At 48.4% G+C, this 20818-nt stretch overlaps 2 protein-coding genes and 1 long non-coding RNA gene across 21 annotated transcripts in view; 1 reads left to right on the forward strand and 2 right to left on the reverse strand.

Moving 5' to 3' along the window:
- Positions 1 to 20818, reverse strand: part of SLC13A3 (solute carrier family 13 member 3) — a 134931-nt gene that overhangs the window by 54027 nt on the left and 60086 nt on the right. The window lies entirely within an intron of this gene.
- Positions 1 to 20818, reverse strand: part of TP53RK (TP53 regulating kinase) — a 49870-nt gene that overhangs the window by 2311 nt on the left and 26741 nt on the right. The window contains exon 3 of the transcript XR_014832489.1: positions 3 to 1395. The gene's annotated coding sequence lies outside the window, so the exon portion shown is untranslated. The remainder of the gene's footprint in view (positions 1 to 2; positions 1396 to 20818) is intronic.
- LOC146395340 (uncharacterized) lies at positions 5930 to 20798 on the forward strand. The gene is made up of 2 exons (XR_014832501.1): positions 5930 to 6169; positions 19758 to 20798. It is a non-coding gene; the product is annotated as an uncharacterized LOC146395340 (long non-coding RNA).

The following is a 20818-nucleotide window of genomic DNA, read 5'->3' on the forward strand; positions in this document are numbered from 1 at the left end:
ACCTAACTTTATGAGTTATAATTTACATACAATAAAATGCATCCATTGTAAGTGCGCAGTTTGCATTTCAACAAATGTATGTACCCATACAAGCACTATCCCAATCAGGATATATAACATTTCCAGCAAAGATGTGGTATAAAAATACAGTGGAATATGAGCCATAAAAAAAGAATGAAATAATGCCATTCGTGGCAACATGGATGGACCTAGAGACTGTCGTATCAGCTGAAGGAAGACAAACTTTCTCTGTTTGTCTTGACAAACATCATACGACATCACTTGTATGTGAAATCTAAGAAACGGTATCCATGAACTTATTTACAAAACAGGAGGAGGCTCACAGACTTAGAAAACAAACTTATGATTACCAAAGAGGAAAGGAGGGGCAGGGAATTGGGAGTCTGGGGTTAACATATACACGCTACTGTATGTTAAACAGGTAAACCACAAGGTCCTCCTGTATAGCACAGGGAACTATATTCAATGTCGTACAATAAACTATAATGGAAAAGTATCTGAAAAAGAATGTGTATATATATAGTATGCAACCGAATATATTTGCTGAATACCAGAAACTAGCACAACATTGTAAACCACCTCTACGTCAACAACAACAGAAGACAGAGAACATTTCCATCCCCCAGGAACCTCCTTTTGGCTCCTTCCAGGTCAATCCTCACTCCCCTCCAAACACTGCTGCAATTTCCCTTGCTATAGCTGCTTCCTCCTGTTCTTGGACTCGACTTAAATGAACTCGTACAGGAGAGGCTTTTGTATTTTCTGCTCAGTGTAATGCCTGTGAAGTTCACCCATGAGGTTGCACGTGTCAGCAGGTCATTCCTTCTTATTGTTGAGTAGGATTCCAGTCTGTAAATACACCACTGTTTATACATACATCTTCTTGCTGGTGGAAACTGGAGTGTTTCCAGTTTGGCATTATTACGAATAAAGATGCTGTAAATATTTGAATACATCTGCTTCAGGGGTGACATCCTGCTGGTCCTTTTGTGCACTGTGTTAATTCTGCACGTTATATAAAGTGGGGGTAGATACATCGTTAAATTTTGGCTGCAAGGGTTGCCTTTCAAAGTCTCAGGCCTGGACTTCCCTCTTCTCTCTCTGTTTCTCTCGCTCACTCCTGCTGTCTCCTCCCTCTCTGGGTGCTCTCGCCAGGATGTCAGCATCAATCCTTCACGGAGAAACGACTCTGCACACTGTGCAGGTCAGCCAGGGAGGTGGCTGGAGGGAAACGGCTGGAGCTGAGAAGTCAATCCTTGGCCCTCACGGGGCTTTGGCAGCGAGTGGGTCAAGAGTGTTTCATTACCTTGCTGGTTAGGGATTGGAGCAGCGCCGAGGTGACCCCGAATAGCTTCCCTGCCCCAGCTGAGCATCCTGTGGGCAAACAGATTCAGGATTGCCAGCTGGATGCCAGAGGGCTGGTGAGGAATTAATAAATACTGCTGCCCCTCACCCCGCCTCCCCTGCTGGGCCCTGAGGACAGAACTGACTTCCTGAGAGCAAAACGGCCCAAGGAGGCATGGAGGCAGGGACTAGAAGACTTGCCTGTGGACACTGAACAGGGGGCTCTCAGAGATTCAGCAGCCAAGCCCATTCCCACCTCCAGGTTTTGCACCTGCTCTCTCCTCTGCCTGGCCCTCAACCTTGATCTCTGCCCAGCTCACTCCTTGTTCAGCCTCATCTCAAAGGTCACCTCCTCACAGACCACACTATTGTCTGTGGTCTTATCTCTACTGTCCAGCCTTATTCTTGTCAAGAACTTACCAATGGCTAAAGTATTTTTTGTTTGTCCGCTTATCACTAGCTCTCTCCCCATCAAACCGTAAGCTCCATGCAAACAGGGCCCTTGTTTGTATTTGTTCACCTCTATCCTCAGGGCCTCGGTGGACATTTGTTAAATGAACGATTAAGTGATCTAAATCAGGCATCACAAACCCAAAGGCAAAGGACAATTTAATGAGTGAAGTGGGCTGGCATAAGAAAAATCACTTTTTTTTTTTTTTGGTCTTTCTGTCTTTATTAGGGCTGCACCCATGGCACGTGGAAGTTCCCAGGTTAGGGGTGTAATCGGAGCTGTAGCCACTGGCCTGTGCCAGAGCCACAGCAATGCGAGGTCTGAGCTGTGTCTGCAACCTACACCACAGCTCACGGCAACACTGGATCCTTAACCCACTGAGTGAGGCCAGGGATCGAACCTTCAACCTCATGGTCCTAGTTGGATTCGTTAACCACTGAGCCACAATGGGAACTCCCACATTGTTTTATTAAGTCTGATTTGTGCTTCTGACAGTGCTGTAGGCACTGGTTTTAGCAGGGGAAAAATGCCCAAGTTTGATGATAAATTACAGCTGGCACTGGGCTGTAGTGTCAGAGGTATAATAGGGAGGAGTGGGGACTGTGGCAAAGTAGGGAATGTAGGCCCTTAGAAAACTGCTGCTCAGCTCCTGCTTGTTGCTATGGGGGAACATGGAGCCCGTGATGCCAGATCTACTGATTTTTTTTTAAAGAGAAGCTTGAAATTGTGCTTTTATATGAAATCTCAGTTGCAGCTGATTTGCTCATTAAGAAGAAAGTGTGGGCCAAAAAACACATCTGCAAAAGGGATCAGACCCATGGTCACCAATTAATGACTTCTCGTTTAAATAGATTTAATTGATGGAAAATCCAAGAAAGGTGCTCACACATACACAATTCTGAATCTAATGTCAAGTTATTCACAGGCTACTAGGAATCACAGGATGCTCTATGAAAAACCCCTGCTCCATTTTAATATCCCCATTTTACAGCTACAGAAACTGAGGTCCTGGGAGCAGTGATCTCTTTAGGACCGCCACACAGAGCCCAAGAGCATATCTCATGGTTCCTGGTCCAAAGAGTGGAGCAAGGAGTGGGGTCCAGGTGAACCCATGATTTTCCTCTGGATACCTGGCCCACCTCTACCTCCAGGGCCCCTATTTGGTGATCTCAGACCAGCCACTTGGCCACATGGAAATTCAGTCTCTTGTCTGCAGAATGGAATCTTCCCTTGATCCCTCAAGAGCAGCTTAGGGTAGAAGGCTACAGTCACATGACCCCAATACCCTGTTCCTTTGAATTTTAACTTCTGGAGTCCACAGGTGGCAGGAGGTATCTGAACTTGCTGGCTCACTTTCTGGGTCATCTCAAGAGTCAGCAGTTTGCCCCTTTGCCACTTTGTTCTGTCCCGAGACTCTGTTTCTGGAAGGGGAATCTTGCTGAGGTGGTCAAGGGTAATCAGATCTCAAACCCCCAGGCTTTTCCCTCTGCCAGCAGAAGCTGGCATGACTCAGCTGAAACCTCCAGGTAGAGATGAGCCTGAAGGAGTCATGGTCCAACAGGGGCCAGAAGCCAGAGGGCTGGTCCTAAGTAGGAAGGCTAGCCCTAGAGGCCAGATTTTGGAAGAATTTGTTGTGGATGTGGTTAGAGGATGGCCGAAATGGAAAGGAGTCAGCTTTCTTTTTCAGAAGGGAAAAGAACGTCAAGAAAAATCTCTAGAACTGCACTGGCCAAATACAGTACCTTCAGGCCACCTTTGGTTATGTACATTTGAATTCATTAAAATGAAAGGAGATTTAGAATTCCAGTTTCTCAGTCGCATGAGCCACATTTCAAGTGCTCCACAGCTACAGGAGATGAGGGTCGACCACTGTCGATGGAGCAGATATAGAACATTCCCTTCGCCGCGGAAGGTTCTGTTACAGGCCACTCTAGAGCATTCAGGCCTGAGAGCCAGGAAGCCTGGGTGTAGTGGTTTTGCCACTGAGTTCTTGTGTCAAGTCACTGCACCCTCTGTGCCTGAGTTCCTTCATCTGCAAGCTGGGAATAAGAATTTTGCAATGTCTACATCACAGAGGATCCCATTAGAATGAATGTTTGTAAAAGCAATTTGAAATATGAACTTGACAGGCAGAATATTTTGGGAGTGAGATTATGAATACATTTCTTCATTATATGCTCTGTTTTTGCCGATTTTAATAAATATGTACTTTTAAAAAAAAAAAAAGTAGACATTCCCTGATTAGTCATGTAATGTATACATAAAACTTTGGGGTTACACTTTTGTTTTCTGAGAATTAGTAGATATTTCATTGAAGAGAAATTTGAGGCCAGCCTGATTACTTCCTCCTTAGAGCTCACATTTCTTCATTATGTGCTCTGTTTTTCCCGATTTTAATAAATATGTACTTTTTTTTAAAAAAAAGTAGACATTCCCTGATTAGTCATGTAATGTGTACATAAAACTTTGGGGTTACACTTTTGTTTTCTGAGAATTAGTAGATATTTCATTGAAGAGAAATTTGAGGCCAGCCTGATTACTTCCTCCTTAGAGCTCACTGAATTTTTTGCCTGGATATCCATAAGATTTTTTTGTTTAATCCTCAAGTTCATTAATGTTACCATGATATAGCTCAGTTTTGATGAATCTCCATAAGTTAGTTAGTTAGTTAGTTAGTTTGTTTGTTTAGGGCCACACTTTTGGCTTATGCAAGTTCTCAAGCTAGGGGTCGAATCAGAGCTATAGGTGCCGGCCTACACTACAGCCACAGCAACGTGGGATCTGAGCCGCGTCTGCGACCTACACCACAGCTCATGGCGATGTCGGATCTCTGATCCATTGAGCTAGGCCAGGAATCAAACCCTCATCCTCATCCTGGTTGGATTTGTTTCTGCTGTGCCACGATGGGAACTCCTATTAAGTTTTTTTTCTAGGAGACAGATAATTTGCATATGATTTAAGTTAGTTTGGTTTCAGAGATGTTTTCTACTATGAAAGATTCCAATGCTGTTTTCTGTCTTGATTTCTTTCTTCCTCTTTTCTTTAGACACACCATTATGCAGAAACTGGATTTCCTTTGTTTTCCTTATTGATCATTTTTCTTTCATCTTTTTTTTTTTTTTTTTTTTTTTTTTTTGTCTTTTCTAGGGCTGCACCCACAGCATATGGAGGTTCCCAGGCTAGGGGTCTAATCAGAGCTGTGTGCTGGCCTATGCCACAGGCACAGTAACTCGGGATCTGAGCCGCGTCTGCGACCTATACCACAGCTCACAGCAACACCAGATCCTTAACTCACTGAGAGAGGCCAGGGATCGAACCCGCAACCCCATGGTTCCTCGTCAGATTGGTTAACCATTGTGCCACGACAGGAACTCCTCTTTCATCCTCTCTTACTCTTTCTTTCCCACTTCATTTTGTTGCATCTTCTTTAGCCTGTATAACATGTCTCTTACGCAGCTTATGTTTTTAATGTCTTCCAGTTTGTTTCTACAGAGCTTTTTATAATAGAGCAGCTTTACTTTTCTTTTCCACCCACTTCCAGAACACTGCTTTTTTTCATCTCTGTCTACTTTTTATCATCTCTTCTTTGACGCTTTTATTTCTTGAGATTTTTTTTTTAGGAAGACCATCATTTCTTTAATTTTTTTGTGTATTTCACAGAGAAATGTCTGTTCAGTAGTTTCTCCTACTTTGTAACAGAACTCTTCTGGTACTTATGCTTTGTTTACTTTTCACTTGTCTTCTTTTGTTTTCTTTCCCTTTCTTCTTATTTCTCACCATCTTTTTGCTGGTCCCATGCTGGCGACTTACCACAGTTCTTCGTTAAAGGAAAGGGTGGGGAGAGGGGCTGGGAGGAAGCTGGGGCAGCAGGTGTCTAGGCAGTGCCCTGTGAATTATCTCAGAACCCTCCCTCCCCAGCACCTAAAATATATCTCTACTCTAAACAACAGACTTAGTGTGGAGATAAAATGTGAAGACCCAAGAATGTCACCATTCCCCAGCATCTCCTTGAGTAATTCTCTCTGACTCACTGAGAGAGAAAACTGAAACCCTTAGAACCACATGGCTGATCGTTAACCATCATTTCCCTTCCACCTGGCACTTTAACATCCTGCTTCTTGCCAAGGGTCTTCGAGCCTCTTTATCCAGTTCATCTGACCTCTGAACTGTCACACACATCTCAGGGATTCTCCCTTCTGCTGTGCGTACTTCAGGCTTTGCTTGAGTGAGGAAGGGCTCAGAGAGTTGAAGAATACCTCAGGAGAAGTCTGCCTCTTGCCAAGGAGGTGCAGAAAGAAGCATGTGCCACTCTGGGTTCCCCGCTGCAATTCAGCTCTTATTTACAAACCAGAGGTAGGACTGTGTTCTGCCCTTCTCTCATCAGCGATGGCATTTTTTCCTCTTCTCTCTTTGTTGCTTTTTGTTACTGTTTCCAGACTTTTCAGAAAGTCTGCTTCAGAAGGGTGAATGGAATAGAAACATCTGGATTCCATCCACTTAAACCAGAAGTGACCTCCACCTAAGAACCTGGTCATCAGAAAGTATCGTATTTCCTTTGGCTCATCTGTATTTTCTAACCTTCCTACGATAAACATGCACAGTAGGAACAGTATGGGCTTTGGAATCAGATGAGCCTGAATCCTAAATGCAGTCCTTTCACACTCTAGTAGCTGTGTGAGCCAGTTATTTAACTGCCCTCACTTTCGGTTTCCTTGTATGTTGTGGGTTCACGGTAAACGTACTACCTTGGAGAGCGATTTCCCTCACGTAAAATAACCTCTGACCCAGTGATGGATACATGAGGAATGTTCAATAAATGTGAGCTATTAGTGTCTTCTATTAATTATTCATAATTACATATTGTTACTTTATTCTTAAAAATATAGGTTTAATTTCTTAAAGCTGAGCTTCAAATATACTGTCTTAAATCTTTAAGTAAATCTTAAAAGATCAGAGCCAGAATGAACCTGAGATTACTTAATCTAGTGGTTCTCAACAGGGGATGATTTTGACCTCCAGGGGACAATGGGGACATTTTTGGGTGATCAGAGGGGATGATGCTAGTGGCATTTAGTGGATAGAGGACAGAGATGCTGCTAAACATCCTGCAGTGCCCAGGACAGCCCTGCAACAGAAAATTATTTGTTCCCAATAGGGTCAATTGAGAAACTTTGGTCCAATTTAATCCCTGATACAGTGATTGCCCAGAAAAGGAAAGCAGCTTGCCTGAGGTCACACAGCGAGTCAGAGGCAAGAATGTGTTTCATCTTGTTTCATGGAAAGGCCATTGCTCCCTGAGGTCCATCAGGCAGCAGGAGCTGAGAGCTGGGCTGGGATCAGGGTGAGGCAGGTGCATGACCCTGACAGTGGATGCCTCCTTAAACTTTGCTCCCTGGGTGCTTTGCCTGGTTCACCCTCGACCTGGCCCTGGCTGGGAGCAAGAATTGGGCAGGGGGCCCCCCCACAGTCCCTTGACCAGCCTGATTCATGCCAACCCAACCCAGACATTTCTTACAGGAAGCCTTATAATCCCCTTGCCAAAGAAATCTCAGCTTCTTGGGCTCAGCCAATCCATAACCACAGGGATTAAAGCCTGCAGGCAGAACACACAGAGGTGACAGTGGAGAAAGAAGAAAATGCTATGTCAGGTGGTTAATTTTTGAGCTGGGGAATGATTTCCAGGCAGCCTTCCCCCATTTCCCCCAAACCAGCCCCCCTTTCTTAGGAAAAGAAAAATGTGGTGTGTTTGATCCCGGGGCAGGAACTTTCCAGGGACCACGTCCACCGCCCCTCCCTCCTGTGCCCCATACTCCCTTGCAGTGGGCATTTCTGTGAAAGCACTGGGCTATGACCAGGCTCTCAACAGGCACCAGAGGCTCCATGCCAGGCCCTTTGGGGAGCAGGACCAGGGCCAGCTGCCCACAGGGGTGTCCTCCTGCTACCCACTAGAGGCCCATTCCTCAGGAGGGTCCAGGGCCAGGGCTGTGGGAAGCCCTGAGCATTGAACTTTAGAAAGCCCAAAGCCATGCTGTAAACCTCTCAGTGTCCCCTCATCACCCCCAGGCTGGGTCCACACAATGTCAAAACCCATGGAGCCTCTCAGGGCTTGAAACACGGCAACTCAGGCATCCAGAACTGTTACAAGTGGCCTTGGGCAGGATCAGATCTCCTGAGAAGCAGGAGTCATTGGGATCAGTAGAGAGAGCAGTGGACAGAGAGCTAGGAGACGAGGGCTGAAATCAGGACCTGATGCTAAGAAGCCGAGCAGCCTATGAGTCAGAGTGCCTGGGTTCGAATGCTACCTCTATTGCTTGCTAGAACAAGTGACTTAACTCCGTGCCTCAGTTTCCTCATCTGTAAAATGTGGATGATGATAATGATATTAAGAATTTCAATCTCATAGAGTTATTGCTCTATGAAGATTAAATAAAGTTAATGTAGGTTGAGGGTTGGGAGTAACGCATGGCAGAGTAAGTAATATATAGAATGGTACCTCCTACTGACAGAGTCTGTTACTCCCCCCACCCGCACTTTTTTTTTTTTTTTTTTGCTTTTTAGGGCCGCACCCATAGCATATGGAATTTTCCAGGCTAGGGGCTGAGTCAGAGCTACAGCTGCCGGCCTACACCACAGTCACAGCAACGCGGGGTCTGAGCCGCATCTTCGACCTACACCACAGCTCACAGCAATACTGGATCCCTGACCCACTGAGCGAGGCCAGGGATTGAATCCGCATCCTCATGATACTAGTTGGATTTGTTTCTGCTGTTCCACAACAGGAAGGCCCCAGAGTCTGTTACTTTTGTGCTTCTTGTCCTCCTTGTGTTAGAAGTAGCACCTCAATGATCCCTGAGGCTCTTCGAGCTGGTCGCGTGAGGATGAAGGCAATGATGCTGGTAGTACACAGATATTGACCCTGAAGGGAAAGAAGTCTGGAGCACACGCAGCAGCCCAGGCAAAGGAGCCAGCAAGGAAAGACAACCTGGGAGAATTCCTCTCTACTGAGGCCAAGGGGCACCAAGGCACAAGCTTCCTCTTGAAAAGAGGGAGTTAAGTAAGACCCGCTGAGGCCTGAGGTGACAAGGACACTAGGAGTCAGAGTCCTGAGTGCACATCCTGGTCTCCTACCTACAACTCTGGGCTGACCAGTGGTCTTTTTGAGCCTTTCCGTCTTCATCCATAAATCAGGGTGTGTTTTATGTCATCCTGAGAGAGCGGGGAGGGAGATCAAAGGGAACACGGGTGGAAGTGGCCATTCTCTGGAAGCCCTGCAATGCCACCAGCATCTCTCTCCACCATCTCCTGAGCAACGGTCCCTTGTGGCCTTCCAGCAGCAGCACTGCTACTGGAGACGGTGGCCTGCACTGAGCATGTGCCAGGCCAGGAGCCTACGCATTCCCTCATTCAACTCTTCGCAGGGCCCAAGAGGCAGCTATGACTGCTGTCCCCAGTTTACGTGCGACTGGCCCAGGTTCGCACTGCCTCAGTGTGAATGGCAGATGAGAATAATAAAGCCACTGTTCATTGAGGGCTTACTCTGGCCAGGCACCAAGTCTTGCCCTTGACATGCATTAGCTCAACTGCTCATCACACAACCCTGTTTGGAAATGAGAAAAGTGGGGCACAGAGAGGTGTAGCAACTTCTTCATCCACATGTGCATCTCTAGTAAGGGATGAAGCCATATTTCACCATGTGGTCTGAGCCCAGGGCCCTGGTCCCGATCCCCTGGGCCCTAGTCCTGGGCTCAGTGAGGACAGTAACAGTGATGGTAACCGCCAGCATTTACTCAGACTCACTACATGCAGGTGCTGGGCTCAGCCCTTTACACTTGGTGTGACTTTTGCTCCTGTCTGGTAGTTTCTTTTAAAGGAAACGGAAGGGCAAATATTCAACAGAAAAGCACTTTACAGGCCCTTTCACATCCCCTCTGGGTCTGTTCAGTCTCCAAGATAAGTCCAGCTGATCTCAGAGTGCCCACCCTCTGGAGGAGGAGACTCAGGCATGGAGGGTTAAGCCTGAAACTAGCCCGGGCACCCAAAGGGAAACAGCTGCAACAGAGGTCTGGTCTCTGATGTCCAGCCAGGGCTCCCTCCTGCCCCGTCCTAAACCTGAACCCAATCTGAGAAAGCAGTCAGGAGCCACTTGTGTCCATTAGGCCCAAGATGCAATGGGGGAAAGAGGAGAAAGTGGAGGGGTGACTTACCCTGGGGACCTCTGAGGCCAGCCACCCTATCCTCCTACCCCTTCTTCTGGAATGGACTGTGTTAGAGCCTGAGACTTATTAGCAGATGTTGTCACAAGTTTAAGATCTTGGAGCCAGGCGTTAAAAGTGTTCTGGAGGAGTTCCTGTCGCGGCACAGTGGTTAACGAATCCGACTAGGAACCATGAGGTTGCAGGTTCGATCCCTGGCCTTGCTCAGTGGGTTAAGGATCTGGCATTGCCATGAGCTGTGGTGTAGGTCGCAGACACGGCTCAGATCCCGCGTTGCCGTGGCTTTGGCGTAGGTCAGTGGCTACAGCTCCGATTGGACCCCTAGCCTGGGAACCTCCATATGCCACAGGAGTGGCCCTAGAAATGGCAAAAAGACAAAAAACAAAAAACAAACAAACAAAAAAAGCATTCCTGGAGCAGCTCGCACCCCACTGCTGCCCAGGCCTCATTATCATTCATGAGTCAGACAGGCAGGCAGGGGCAGGGAGGCAGCTCAGCTCAAGGAGGAGAGAACAAGTTCTTCCCCGAAACAGACCAGCTGACTGTGTGACCTTGGGCAGCTTCTTCCTCTCTCTGGGCCTCAGTGTCCCCATGTGTCCAAAGGGCCCTCTAGTTGCTCCGGACAGCCTGTCCTACACTTTGGAGGCCTGTATGAACAGGAGGCTTTTCTCTGCTCAAAGTGAAATCCAGTCTGAAGGCACTGGGGTGGAATCTCTCTTTAAATCCCATCTAAGCTCTTCGACTTCACTTCTCTGTGATCAGGGGGTCAGAGACCAGTCTCCTGGAAGGGCTGTCATGAGGACCCAGGAGGACCATTTGATATTTCTGGAACACTTGCCATGCTCCCACCTCAGGACCTTTGCACTTGCTGTTCCCTATATATTTGCTCAGGGGTGGTTCCTTCACCTCCTTCAAGTCTTTATTCCAGTGGCATCTCCTTCAGGTATTTGTTCAAATGTTCCTTTCTCACCATCTTCTTGACTCTAAAATTGCCCTAACTCCCATTCCCAGCTCTCTGCCTTCTCTGATTTTATTTTCCGCAGCTCTTGTCATCATCTGCATACTATAGATCTTACCTACATATCTGTTTGCTTTTTTAATATCATATTTATTTTGGACATATCTATTAAGCACCCTGTTTGCCAAGGGCTGGGGGTACACTGGTGAGCAAGGCAGGCAGGATCTCTATTGTGCTTTACTGCTGGCAGGGTACTTCACTGTTTGTAAAGTGCTTGGTTTCCCTGACTCCTCCCCCAGCCCCATGAGGCAAGCATGTGCATGAGAAGATGAGGAAACTGAGGCTGGCAGAGGAAGTGCCTGTCCCACCCACAGAGCAAGTTCTTGGCCGGGATACATCCTAGATCATCTGAGGCCACGTCCTGTGTGCCCACTGCTGAGCCTAACTTCTTTCTGGCACAGAGGTCGTCCCTGCCCCTGACATTTTCAATTCCCTACCGTTTAGCACCATCTCACCTCTGCTCTGGTCCAGCTGGCCCTGCCCCAGGCATCCTGGGTGCTGATGAAATGGGTGATGGGAAAGCTGACCTCTGCTGCTGAGGAGTCAGGCCAAGCCCCTCTAGACAGTGACCCTCTACTACCTACAATCCCTCACTTTCCAGGCCTCTGGGAGTCTAGGCTTCAGGCCGAGAATAAGAATGGCAAGGGAACTTTCGCTGGGATTTTTCTCTGAATAAGCGCTATCTCATTTAATCTTCCCAGCAGCTCCTAGGAGATGAGATTGAGTCCATTTTACAGAAGAGGAAATGGAGGCTTAGAGAACCCAAGAACCTACACAGAGAGTAAAGGGAAGAGGCCAGGAGGATGCAGAAGCAAGTCTCATCCCCTGGAAAGCCCTTCCAGACGCCTGGATCCACAGGCTCATTCGTAATGCACATAACAATACTACTAATGCTAATAACCACAGTAACAGCAGACACCTACCCAGAACCTCTTATGACTACATGGAGCCCAGAGTATTTAGGTAAGAGAACCAATCTCCATAACACCCCTCTGAAGTAGGTCCTCTTAGGGTCCTCATTTTACAGAGAAGGAAACTAAGGCACAAAGAGGCCAAGGAACTTGCCCAAGGTCACACAGCCTGGAGTCCAGGAAATCTTGCGCTAGAGCTCATACTCTCATGATGTTGCCCCCTCTTCTCAGAAAGTGATCCTTGGGGACAAAGCAGTCCAGTGGTTCCAGGTGGACCCCTATCCAGAGGAGGAAAGCCGAGGTCTGGAAGAAGTTAATATCCCACAGAAGAACCAGATCAGGAACAGGAAAGGGAGCCAGTCTCCTGGACTGATGGCCAGTTTGGTGCGGGTAGAGAAGGGCCTCTCGGGACAGCCTCAGTGTCCCCACCAAGAGCTGGGAGCTGGGCCACGGGCAGGGCACTGCATCAGGCCCTGCTGGGCTCCCCCGGGCCTGACACCCCATGTTCTTGTCCCACATGTAGGCACAGCAACCACATCCCCAGGGCTCAAAATGACCCTGTCCTACATTTCAGGTTTTAGGGGCTCTGCTGTAAAATGCCCTGCCGGGGCATCATGTGTTTTGCTGCGTCCCAGCCCTTTCCAGAGAAATCCAAGGGGGCCAGTCATGGGCAGGGGACGCTAAAAGGAGCAGGATGACCCTTCCTTCCTTCTCCCCCCTCCTCCAGGCCTCCCGAGCCAGCCGGCAAAATGGCTTGTCATGAGAGAAAGGTGCGAGTGGCATGTGAAATGGGGAGGGACAATCAGGGCTGTGGGTGGCAGCAAACAAGGGCCTCTCTTGTTGTTTCTTCCAACCAAGGGAAGGAAGGCTGTCCGTGCCTGCTAAGAGCCCAGAGGGCAGAGGGGATGCGTCAGCTCAGCAGAGCCCAGAGTTGGGATGGGGGCCGCAGGCGATGGGGCGCGTGGCGGCGGGGGGGGGGGGTATCTTGCCTGGAATGCCCTCCATTTCCACACCCCCTGCACCCTGGGAGGTCTTCTGTGGCCAGGCTGTGAGGCCACAGGCAAGCGCTTCCCCTCTCTGGGCCTCAGGGTCCCTGACAGAAAATGTGACTTGACCACGCCTGCCTCACACACCTGCTGGGGGATCAAACGAATGCTTTTAGAGCAGGGCTTCCCAACCTCAGTACCACTGACATTTGGGGCCTGTGAATTCTTTGCTGTGGGGGCCACCCTGTGCATTGCAGGATGGTTAGCATCATCCCCATATGCCAGTAGCACCTCCCTTGAGTTGTGACAATCAGAAATATCTCCAGGCATTGCCAAATGTCTCCTGGGGAGCAAAACACTTGAGACCTCTGATTCTAAGGATTTCCCAGAGCCTAGAACACAAGAAGCGATTTGTCCATGAAGGCAGCCAACATTTGTTGAGCCCTTTACAAGCATCAGTGATTATTATCACACCCATTCACAGATGAGGAAACGGAGCCCAGAGAAGTTGACTAACTGGCCCAAGGTCACGCAGCATAGTAAAAAGCCAGAATTTGTACTCAAGCACCCAAACTCATGTTCCTACCCACGATGTTTGACCAGCCATGACAGCTCCTATCTTCAGAATCCCAAGACCTCCAAATTCCTACTCCAGTGTCAGAATGACCCGTCTCTCCTTTGGGAAGTTGTTCTTAATGTCCCCCACACCACCCAGCACGATCACTCCCTTCCCCCTTGCCTCCTCTGAACCATGAAGGGGTGTGGGCTGTCAAGCGGCAGACCTAGGCTGGAATGCCAGCCTCACTACTCATTCAAAGGCTGTGAGGTACTGGGCAGGTGTCCTTACCTCTCTGAGCCAGCCTTCTCATCTGTAAAATGGATCTATCACCTTTCGTCATGCGGCGGCTAAGAGCACAGGCTCTGGAGCTAGAATGCCAGAGTCTGAATCCCAGCTCTGCCATTTCCAAGCTGTGGGAGCTCACCCTGTGCCTGTTGCCTCATCTGTGAGTGTGGATAATAACAACCCCTGCGCCACAGAGCCGGGGCGAGCACAAATGAGCCAGAAAGCATATCCTGAGTGCTTTGAGCCGTGCCTAGCACTTCCTAAATGCTAGAGAGGTGTTGGCTATGGCTCTTTAGGAGGCCTCTTGGGGGGACAAGGGAGAGGGCACGAATAAGGCATGTGACCCAGGACATCAACAAACTTGAATTCACTTCCTGCAGGCGCCCAGGGATCAGCACGCTCCTGAAGGAGAGCTTAATACGGCTGAAATCAAATCCCTCTCTCAGCTCAGATGGAGAGAGGACCCCCGCAGGAGAGCAGAGCCAAAGGGACTGGTAGGGCACCACTGGGCTGGCCGGCAGGGGCCTGCTGGCCTCCGCTGTCCTTTCCTAATGTCTTTGTCTAGCTGGGGGTCACTCTTCTGTCCTGTGTATCAGTTCCCCTGTCCCCCCAGCACAGGCTACTTCTCATTGATGGCTCCTTCCCCTGTGAATTTCAGAGACAAGTAGACAGAGCTGAGAACCTGGTACTACTATTTTGCAGATAATAGTAACAGATGAAATTCTTTATCAATTTCCTACTATGTGTCAGGCACTTTCAAGTTTTCCCAGAAGGCAGGTTTCATTACGCTCAGTTTTCAGATAAGGAAATCGAGGCTTGGGGGAGGGAAACGACTTGCCCGAGATGGTGTGGCCTTGTGCATCTCGATCTCCCCTGATGCATCACAGCTGAAGACAGTGGCTGGGGCACACCTGTGTCACTTGTTCCAGGCCTGGCCAGGTCCAACCTAGCAAGCACTTGTGTCACTGGTTCCAGGCCCTGGCCAGGTCCAGCCCAGCTAAGGTGCTGACTTTGTGTCTTCGAGGTCTGGGGGTGTCTGAAAATCCTGCTCATCAGTCCAGAGGGCATTGTCCTACCAAGTTGGGTCAGGAAACATGATCTTGCTCCCCACCGCATCACAAGAATCGCATCAGCCTGTTTATACACCTGGCAGGAACTCCGGGAAAGTGGAAAGTTGGCTGGGCCTCAGAGGAGCGGTTCCGAGGCCAAGGGTCTGTGTGGGCCACAGGTCAAACCTGGCGGGAGAGCATGGAGGGGGCACAAATGAGGGTGCTGGGACCACCTGGCTGGGAGGGGCTTGGAGAGTCCCTCCATGGCCCCTCTGGGCCTCAGTCTTCCCAGCTGAAAAAAATCAGTGGGCTGGAAACACTGATGAGCAGCAGTCTGCGGTTTTAGAAAGCACACATCTTCTGAAATCGGAGATCCCTGAGTTCAAATGCAAATTCACTCATTCACTTACACTGACTGAGTACCTACTATGTGTCAGACACTGTCGCAGGCACTGGGGATGCCGCAAGGAGTAAGGCAGACGTGGGCCTTGCCTTGACATCACTCACAGCCTAGTGGGGGAGGCAGACGGTGAACACATCATTCCAGACTGGGATGAATGCCCCAAAGCAATAAAAGAGGAGGCTGTTTTCAAGAGTGTTTTGTGGGATAAGGAGGCCACGTGTTCTTGAGAAGGGGTAATCGAGGAGGTCGCCTCAGAGGCGGTGCTTTGAAGCTAAGACCTGAAAGACCGGAAGGATCCGGCTGTGGAAAATCAGTGGCAAGAGCATCCCAGGCAGAGAGAATAGTATGTGCAAAGGCCCTGGGGGCAGGAACAAGCTTGGCAGGTTCGAGGCACCAAAAGAAGGCCTGTGTGGCTCAACCACAGTGAAAGAAGAGAAGAGTGTGGGGATTGTAACAACCCTGTTTTCTAGATTCTGAATCTGATGCTCTGGCATCTTAGGACTTTGCTAACCCTGCAGGCTTAGCCCCTCCCAGAGCTAGCTAATTCCTGGAGATAGGAAACATGTGAGATAGGAAGCCCTTGCATGTGCTTTTCAAAACCAGCCAATCCAGAGCCCATACCCCAACCACCTCCTTTACTGAGCTCTCTCACTCCAGGCCGCTATCTACCTGCCTCAGTCACCCCAGGGCCCGGTAACAGACACTAGGGACAGTCTCTAGACCCCAGAGCCCGCTGAAATTATTTGAACTAGCCAATCCTAAGCCTGCTCACCCTGACTTGCCCTTTCCTTAAATACATAAGAGATTGCCAAACAGTGATGAAAACCATGAAGCAAGACAAGGCAGGGGAGAGAGGGTAAAGGCTCTTTCCTTTTCTAGGTTGGACAAGGTGGTCAGGGGAGGCCTTTGAGGAGGTTTACCTCTGAACTCAGATGGATGAAGTGAGGGAGCAAGGCTTGCAGACATCTGGGGGAAAAGCAGTTCGGACAGAGGAAACAAGAAGTGCAAAGGCCCTGGGGTGAGAGCAATCTTGGGATATTTAAAGAACACCAAGAAGCACCAGTGTGGCTGGTGCAGAGGGAGAGGGGGCCAGAACCTCTAGTAAGTAATCAATAAATATTAGCCGTTCTTATGCTTTCTTGAGGGCTTATCATAATCTGAGCAGAAATAAGGGAGCCTGACCTCTGATTCCCTTTACCCCTTCTCTAGAAGTTCAGCTTCAGAGACTAAATTAAGAATAAAACATTGAGGAGCTCCCATCGTGGCGGAGCAGAAACCAATCCAACTAGGAACCATGAGGTTGCGGGTTTGATCCCTGGCCTCGCTCAGTGGGTTAAGGATCTGGCGTTGCTGTGGCTGTGGTGTAGGCCGGCAGCAACAGCTCCAATTAGACCCCTAGCCTGGAAACCTCCGTATGCCAAGGATGCAGCCCTAAGAGGACAAAAGACATAAAAAAAAAAAAAAAGGAATAAAACATTGATGACTGGGAGCCTGAGACAGGGGAATCACTGGACAAGAAGAGGGAGACGGCGGTGCTCAGTTTCCTGTCACTCACAGCTCACTGAGAAGCCTCAAGCAACTCACTTCCTTCTCTGGGCCTCACCTTCCTTGTCCATAAAAATGGGGATAATTCTTATTTCTACTTCTGAAGGCTGATTTGAGGGGTAAATGAACTAAAATGCGAAAGGCCTATAAAAGAGCGTCGGGCAAAGGGGAACCATTCTGAGCGGGCATCATTATTATAAAAGCCCAGCACGTTTGACACGGATCATGACAGTTTCTGGTTCTTCTCCTCACAGAGTCTCAGAGTCACCCTCCAGGAGCACCTGAGTCCTCCCCACCTCACACGTGAGGAAACTGAGCTCCCCATCTCATAGTTTCAGAGCCAAGACCCAAACCCAGGTCTTCCCAACTCTCAGGCCCATGCTCTTTCCACGGTCTAACTTCTGAGTCTCAGGTTCCTCATCTGCAAACTGGGGGAGTTAAAATATACCCTGAGCACCAAACAAAAAGAAGTTATAGTGTATACAATATACGATTTCATTGGGCTCCAATAACAACCAGGGACGAAGGTGATATTATGAGCATGTTATAAATGAAGAAGCCGAGGCCCAGAGGAGTCAAATGACTTGCCCAAGGTCACAAAGCAAGTGTGTGGAATGAGAATCCAGTGTTTTAATTCCAAAGACTTGAAACTGGGAATGAAATGACCATTTTCCTGGTCACCCACCTAAACTTCCACCACTCAAGAAACAGGCCAATACAAAAAACATGGGCCTCTGACCTTAGAGATGTACCACCCCAGAACAAGTCTGCTGATGGCCAGCCTTGACACCTTTGTGCAAACTGGGAAAAGGGCGCTTCCTCAGGTGGATCTGGCACTGCACCAGGCTGTCTGGTTGGGCACGTGGCATGCAGACTGGTTTAGTCTCATTTTGCCTCTCCAAGTCTCCTGCACAACACTCCATGGCAGTCCTGCCCAGAGCACCCCCTCCCCCGAACTCCCCCTCCTCAGAGCATCCTTAGAGTCACCTGTGAGCATCCACTCTCAGAACGCATCTTGGCCAGGTGTTTTCAGTTGGGTGTAAGGCGGGCAAGGAGAAAGATTTCTCTGCAAACACCCGGGGCTGATGCTCATTTGCCAGTCAGAGTTAACAGTCTCATCCTGTCCCCACTAGCTGGCCCAGGCCAGTCCTCTAACATCCAACTTCCAGGATGGCCATTCTTGGAAAACTTTGAGGTGGTCCCTCCAGCAGTGTTCTTCAGTCTCCAGCACTCTGTGTGGCTGTGATCCCCAGTGGCCCTGGAAATTGCAGCTACTGCATTCCAGAAGGGCATCCCACTCCTTTTCACCCCTGCTGACAGCCTTCTAAGCCAGGAAGACATAATGTAAGAATTGTTCCTCCCCCTACCCCTACCCTTCAGATTAACTCCAGCCTCCCTGAAGACCAGCTCACCAGTGGCCAGGGGACAGGTGCATGAGAACCAACCCTTTCTTTCACACAGACTTCTAGAACATCCGAGTAGCAATGGCCTGGAGACATTATCAAGCTGGAAAACCAGGACCCAATAGGAGGCAAAGGACAAATGCCCGAGCATCTCACACTTCTTTCCTGATCTGATATCTGCAACTTTGCAAAAGTTTTGGGAAACCCATGTGTACACTATGACCTGCATGGGCAGGTCCAGAATCACTAGGTGAGAAGAGGCTTAGAAGCAGCAATCTGATGTTGGGGGTGGGGCTGAACACTGAGGACACTTGCCTTGAAGCTACATTTGCACAGAAAGCACAGTGTTTTTTAGAGGACCAGCTTTAGTTTGGAGAGGTTATTATAGAATTAAAATTGGTTAAGATGACAAGAACTGTCTTGAAAATACGTTTGCACACAGCACATTCACTCTGTTTGCTTTAAATGTATGCCACAGATCAATAAAAACATCTACTTTGCTTAATATTCTCTAGGGATGCTTTTATTCACACTGTACATTAAGAAACAAGTCAATTATTAATAAGAACTATGATATAATAAATATGAAATGATAATTATACATAAATATTACATGGGGGAGAGGGTTTTGAGTGTGATGCTAGAGATTTTGAAGGAGGTTAAGATCCTCCAGGAAGCCAGACCTGCCTCCTAGGAGGAGGCCCTGGCTTATCAGCCACTTTAAAAGGCCGTGACATCTAGGGCCACACAAAGAGTCCCCATCAGGGGAAACAAAAGAGGTCCTTAATTATAACTAAGGAAAGAAAGAGAATGCAGTATTAGAAGTACAGAAGCTGCATTCTGGCTTTGTACAGGCTGTGTGACCTTAGGCAAGTCACCTAACCTTGCTGAGCATCCATTTCCTCACCTGTTCTATAAGGATGCTAATAGCAACAACCTCCCTGGTTATGTGGACATTTTATTTTATTTTACTTCTAAATGAGTTTTATTTTGTTTTGTTTTGGGCCACACTTGTGGCGTATGGAGGTTCCCAGGCTAGGGGTTGAATCGGAGCTGTAGCCACCGGCCTACACCACAGCCACAGTAACGCCAGATCCAAGCCGCGTCTGCGACTTACACCACAGCTCATGGCAATGCCAGATCCTTAACCCACTGAACAAGGCCAGGAATCAAATCCGCAACCTCGTGGTTCCTAGTTGGATTCATTTCCGCTGGGCCATGATGGGAACTCCTCTGTGGACATTTTATAAGACAACGCCAGAGAAACTCTTAGCGTGGTGCCTGGCACATAATAAGAGTTAAGCACTCAATAAAACACCTTATCAGGCTTACCACCATCGGAGGAGGTCACGGGCTTTCACTGTTACCTGTGCACATTGGGGTTCATATGGAAACAGATTTGCTGTGAAGCTAATGTAATTTAAGCTTCAGAGCCATTCCCAAGCCCTGTACTGAATTTTTAAAAATTTAGGGTACAGTTGATTTTCAGCATTGTATCAATTTCTCCTATACAGCATAGTGACCTGTACTGAATTTTGTATTTGTAAATCTCTGTGCTTTTTCTTACAGAGAGCCTCTTGGATAAGACATGCGTCAGGCCCCAAAGCACTTGGACTTGCCCCTGGATTCACAGATCTTTCTAAAAGGCAGAGCGGAGAGAAGCTTCCAGAAACCCTTGCTGAGGAGGAGATCCTCTGTGTTTCATCACTTCTTCCCCAGCGCTCCGCCTGGGACCTCACAGACCCATCCAGCCTTCCACCAGTGATGCCTCACAAAGTGAGGCAACTTCCTCACTCACCCCCTGACAGCACGTCTCAGAAGCTAGTATGGCAATTGCCTCATCTTATGGACAAGGAAAGTGAGACCCAAAGAAGAAAGATCGGTCCAAGGTCCTCAAGTCAGCAAGTGGCCCAGGGTGGGCTAGTTTTTGACTAAGCAACATAATCCTTTTATCAGCATTTGCTGTTTTTCTCTTGCATGTCAAGAAAGTCTAATTTTTCGGATAACTCCACACCAAAGAACTTGCCCTGCATCTCCTTGACACCATCTTCTTAGTATTACTTCTTCCCTCCTGGGGCCCAAGGAAGGCTCCTTCCTTCAGGCAGCCCTTTAGCACACTTCTTCCAGCTCCCTTGCTCTCTGCTGGTGGTGCTGGGTAATCTGCCACTAAATTATACCCTCTTCGCTTTTGTTTTTACGAACATTTAAGATCTCATTTAGGGACAGTGAAGCCACTCCTGAAGGTAGAAGCCTTGTCTAACGAGTTGCCCTTCCACGATGCCTCGGCTGGGCTGAGCACAGGTGAGGGACCCCAACAGGGACCGGCAGTACCATCTCCTTCCCGCTCCCATTGGTGGTGATTTTTGTCATGACACTCCTGACCTCAGCCTGCAGCCTTTGATCATCTAGGGATTACTTTCTTTGAGTCTAGAAACAGCTCAGATTCTGGATCCTGATAAACCACGGATTGACTCCCCACTCAGCTGTGTTTCCAGCAAGTCCCTTCTCCCTGAGCCTCACTTTTCTGCTCTGGAAGATGGGGTAAATAATCCTCCCCATTTGAAGGGTACTTTCAATCTGGATTAAATAAAATGATGCACCTAAGGCAAAGTTTAGCACTGCTCTTTGTA

Source organism: Sus scrofa, chromosome 17 (assembly GCF_054392235.1).
Source record: "Sus scrofa isolate SSC_HxYL_T2T_F1_AM1 chromosome 17, Sscrofa_HxYL_maternal_Yorkshire_Landrace_v2.0, whole genome shotgun sequence".
Taxonomy (NCBI): domain Eukaryota; kingdom Metazoa; phylum Chordata; class Mammalia; order Artiodactyla; family Suidae; genus Sus; species Sus scrofa.